The sequence below is a fragment of the Gadus macrocephalus genome, chromosome 4, assembly GCF_031168955.1.
Source record: "Gadus macrocephalus chromosome 4, ASM3116895v1".
Lineage (NCBI taxonomy): Eukaryota > Metazoa > Chordata > Actinopteri > Gadiformes > Gadidae > Gadus > Gadus macrocephalus.
The window spans coordinates 30,817,816-30,823,316 of record NC_082385.1 but is presented as its reverse complement, the minus strand read 5'-3'; positions in this window follow the sequence as shown (position 1 = coordinate 30,823,316).

Here is a 5,501-nt window from a genome sequence, read left to right as displayed (position 1 = left end):
CAGCTTAAGATGCTCCACCACCAGGCTGCGGAACAGCTTCCTACCTCAAGCTGTCAGGATGCTCAATGCACCAGCGTCCCAGATCTTCTCACTGGACTTTATTTATTATTTATTTATTATTTATTTATTTATTCATCATTGGGACGTTTGTTTGTTTGTTTGTTTGTTTGAAATGTATGTTGATCTTGATCCGTGAGAAACGCCTTCTCGTTTTGTTGTTCAATCAACAAAATGACAATAAATTTGATTTGATTTGATTTTGATTTGATTCCGTACGTTACAATGTAAATTGTTGGTATTTAGAATACTGTTACATTGTTGAAATCAACGGATTACAATGCGTTGATTAGGATACGAACCTCATCATCACTCGAATGACTCGATGAGGTAGCCTAGTAGGTGTCATGTCACAGCTTCTTGGCACATACTGCCCACCGTAGTTTTTGGACAAGCGAGCACTATTAGTTTGAATGCAATATACAATTGTACCACTAGATGGGAGTAATTTTTACACAGTGTCCCTTTAACTAACGTAGTTTGTTACTCTGACCGTTCTGTTTGATATTGTGGAAAGGGTGCATGATTCAGAGCATGATGCATTTTTAATTGCAACACTTTTGGTCTTGAGTCTTTTCTTAAAGGGACACTGTGTAAAAATTACTCCCATCTAGTGGTACAATTGTATATTGCATTCAAACTAATAGTGCTCGCTTGTCCAAAAACTACGGTGGGCAGTATGTGCCAAGAAGCTGTGACATGACACCTACTAGGCTACCTCATCGAGTCATTCGAGTGATGATGAGGTTCGTGGACAACTGGACAAATTAGATGGACAAATCAGATCAGGTTTATTGACCAAGCATTCTTACAGACAACGAACTTGACTCCAGCAGTTGTGGACTTTCCAACATGACAAATAACTATACAGATGATAAATAACAGTAGGTCATTTAATGTCAGATTACATAAAATGTCATAACATAAAAGTTCACATAGCCTTTGGTAGTCTTGGAGTTACCGATAATCAAAACAATAATTCCCATAATGCGTGCGGCTGAGCACGCATCCTAATCAACGCATTGTAACCCGTTGATTTCAACAATGTAACAGTATTCTAAATACCAACAATTTACATTGTAACTAACGGAATCAAATCAAAATCAAATCAAATCAAATCAAATTTATTGTCATTTTGTTGATTGAACAACAAAACGAGAAGGCGTTTCTCATGGATCAAGATCAACATACATTTCAAACAAACAAACAAACAAACGTCCCAATGATGAATAAATAAATAAATAATAAATAAAGGCCAGTGAGAAGATCTGGGACGCTGGTGCATTGAGCATCCTGACAGCTTGAGGTAGGAAGCTGTTCCGCAGCCTGGTGGTGGAGCATCTTAAGCTGCGATAGCGTTTCTTGGAGGGTAGGAGCTGAAAGAAGCTGTTCAGTTTGTTTACGTCCACCCCGTCTCTGCTGCTTCCTCCTCCGGGCAGTTGCGGGCACGGTGTCACAGTGTCCGTTAGTATCCTGTGTTTGCGTAGTATGTCCAGATGCCAGCGAATGCCAGTGATGTTACTCGCTCTCAATGTCCTAATGTTTAATATTGTTTCCCTGTCATAAACTACGTTCGTCGTGGGACGTCTCACACTCAAACATTCAATCTCAATCTCACAGATCTCAAGAGGGGCCGCTGCGACTGTGCGCGCCGCCAGTTAGTCGCCCGGCAACGAGTTTACTTCCTCGTCTCCTATCCTGTTCCTAATTCCTCCTCTCGATCTTCTTTTCCTCCGTACTGTCTTCTTTATCAGAGTTGTTGGTATGAAATCCAGTTGTTCGGGTGATAAATCAACTGTCTCGCAAGCGAGTTGAAGCTCCAGAAGGTCCGCTCTAGCCTATAAGTGCGTCTCGGTGGATTTGGATACGTGGTGACCACAGCAGAGAATAAACCTCCATAACTTGATGAAGAATGGCTTTTGAATTCCTCCAACGCATTTGACAGTATCCATAAGTCATAAGAATATTGTCACGATTTAAACTCGACAAAAATGTGAAAAAGTAAATTAAATATGTAATAAAGTAGCCTTTCAATGACGAGTCGCTCAAACATAGCGCCCCGCATCTCGTTGGCATGAAAAACCATGTTATACATGCTTTGCTTACACATCGTCGTTTTTTTGGCGACGATGATTCCTTCTCCTGTGGCGTGGCATAACTATGGTCTTTGAAAAAAATGCGGTGCATGTTCAAATTTGCCGGTAAAACTCGTCTCGCTAAACTAAGCTCTGTTCCACCGTCACGCTGGCTCAGAGTGAAAACGCGTTTGCAATTCCTGTACGACGTAGTGCTTTTTGACCCTCTCGGCAGCTCATAGACCGGAAGAAAATGGAAGCCTCCATGAAGCTTACCCGTCCTATGTAACCATATTGATATTAATATTAATTATTCTTCGCTCAGGAGGATACGTGAGATTTTTGGCAGAGATAATTTTACACCAATGAGGACTTATTTATGAATGAATATGTTGATTTGAGGTAATAAATTACTCAAAATATTACATAGTGTCCCTTTAAAACAATTGTAACTGAATATAAACATAGCTAAATTACAACCAATAACTTCAGTCATTGGGCAAAAATAGGCCCAGTTTTTTTTTTTTACTTTTACAAATCAAGAGTAGGCCGGATTTGCCTAATGGGCTTTGCATCCTTTCCGTCTGCCTTTGTAGTCCATTTCAAGACATGCTGCACACCAGCTTTCAAATTACAGTGATGCCACTGGTGACTTTGTTTGTATCAATAAATATCCCTCCCTACTATTTTGTAGTTCACCAAAACACCCTGAAACAACTTGAGTCTCACATTCTTATGTCACCATACACCAACAGTGCAAGCAGGCCAATGGTAACCAAGCGCGCAGTCCTGCCTCCCTCACTTTAAAAACCACCAGCCGCCACTGTTCCCAACTGATGGTGGCTTAAACTGAATGATTTTGATGTGACAGAGAAAAATATAGACATGAGTAAAGACGAGACGAGTAAAACAATGACATTTATTTCAGTTTCAGGCATGAATTGGTGTGATGTCTTGTTCTAATGATTTAAGCAAGGACACTTGTAAATGTTGTTAGACAATTCATGCTATTTCACGGAGAATGGGCTTCTATAAATTTATAAGGGAAACAGATACTTTTGGGATCTATGTATGGAACGCTCCATATGAATCCTTGCACTGGCAACTTGATTACTGGGGGGGCTTTTTTCCTAATTGTGGTGTATGCTGGAATCAGAAACAGGGACATGTGATCAGATGCAGGTGAGGTAGCTGTTTAGTCTTGTAACCATGATTGATATTTGAGTAGGCTTTGTCCAGAGTGTTTCCTCCCCTGGTAGCACAGTTTATGTGGTGATGGAATTTGGGAAGCACTACTTTCAGATCAGCATGATTAAAGTCGCCTGCTATGAGATGCACTGCCTCTGGATGAGTGTTTTGCTGAAGGCTAATGGCGTTGTACAGCTGACTGAGGGCGGAGTTAGCATTTGCATTCGGTGCTATGTAAACAACCGTAACCATGACAACAGTAAACTCCCGTGGAAGATACTTGGGCCTGCATTTGATGGTCAAATACTGCAAGTCAGGGGAGCAATGGCTATCGATGGTAGTAACGTTGGTGCACCAATCGTTGTTCACATAAATGCATAAACCCCCTCCTCTGTTCTTACCGGAGTCGCTATTTCTGTCGCAGCGGTGGGCTGTACGACCTGTTATTTCGATAGCCGTGTCTGGTATGGATGAGTGAAGCCAGGTCTCCGTTATCAGCAGAATGCAACAGTCCTGGATTATATTGTTTGCTGCAATCTGTAGTTCTAGTTCATCCATTTTATTTGCTATTGATCTTGCATTAGAGAGGAAGATGCTGGGAAGCGGCAGTGTGTGTTGTCGTCGTTTTAGTCGCAAGAGAACGCCAGCCCGGCAGCCTCTTTTTTGCCTTCTCTCTCTACGCCGCCTCCGCTTCCTACCTGCGGGGATAACACGCAGGTAACACGCAGGTATCGCAAGGACGCCCGGCGTCCTTTGAGATACATTCTGGTATGCCGTTGGAGTGAATAAAGTCCTTAATTACGGCCTGTTCGGCCCGAAATCCAATGCTGATTAGATGCTGACGACTGTAGACAGGATTCGCCCAGCTGACGTTACAATTGAAAAACAAATTTATGTACAAAAACACTAAGAAAAAGCACAGAAAAGGAGAGCTCAAAGCCGCTGCGTCTAGACGCGCCGCCATAGCAACGCTATCCCATAGCAACGCTATCATATAAAGGGCTCAAAATAAAACGGTCGAGCAAACCCATTTTTACAGAGACGATCAACATCAAGAAAGCCACAATACAAAGAAGACAAAGTTCACCCAATGGTACTTACTATTTCAAGAGCAACACGGCCATGTCGGCATCCGATTTGCAGTCTTTTTATTTCAGCTCACGCTATTCCTGAGAAGCTCGCCCAACGTTTACTCGTATCTGGTCTCTCTGTCGGCCAGTCTCCCTTTTCTTTTCTTCTGTTCCTCCCACATTGGGTTTCTCTGTCTCTCTTAAGTCGGCTGATCTATGATGGAAGTTACAATCGCTTCACTACTTGAGGTTATATCGAGCCGGTTCCGTGTTTGTGGGTCTGTAGTGCCAAAAAGCAATTAGTTACTTCGCGAGACCCGAGACTCCCGCGAGAGTGGGAGGCGGGTCGCCGGCAGAAACTGGCATATTCCCTTTCTCCGCCCAGATGCACAAGGGGGAGTCGAAACAGCGACCGATTGACCCATAAAGTGTCATAGAACCAACACAATGACTCTTAACCTGTTATATTAAGGTAAATTAAGCTGAAAAAGTTGCATAGTTCCCCTTTAACATTTCTTTATGGCTCAATCTATGTGGCTCCATTAAAATAAAATTTCAACCTCACTTTGTACTACAGAATAACATCTGAAAAGTATTTGTTGGTTTATTTATAATTTCTGATTAAAATATTATTATTCTTAAGGCACTTATGGAAGCATTATTTACTAATAAAACGAGGAAGATCATCGGCTGAACACACAAGAACATTAAGTGGGATCCACTGAGTTGTTTATTACAATTATGCTTTATTAACAAATACAACAGAAAATTAAGGACTAAAACAATAAAAACTAGCTGACAGAGATAACGAGAGATAGATAGAGAGAAACAAAGAGACAGAAAGTGAAAGAAAGAGAGTGAGAGGGATAGAGAGAAAAAGAGAGAGACAGAAAGAGATAGAAAGAGAGTGAGAGGGATAGAGAGAGAAAAGAGAGGGACAGAGAGAGAAAAATAGAGAGTGAGAGACTATAACTGAGAGTCCTCTCAGGCCTCCAAAGCCCTTTCATCAAAAGCCACCCATCCTCTAATGCAAAAACTGTGTGTGTGTGTGTGTGTGTGTGTGTGTGAGTGAGTGAGTGAGTGAGTGAGTGAGTGAGTGAGTGAGTGAGTG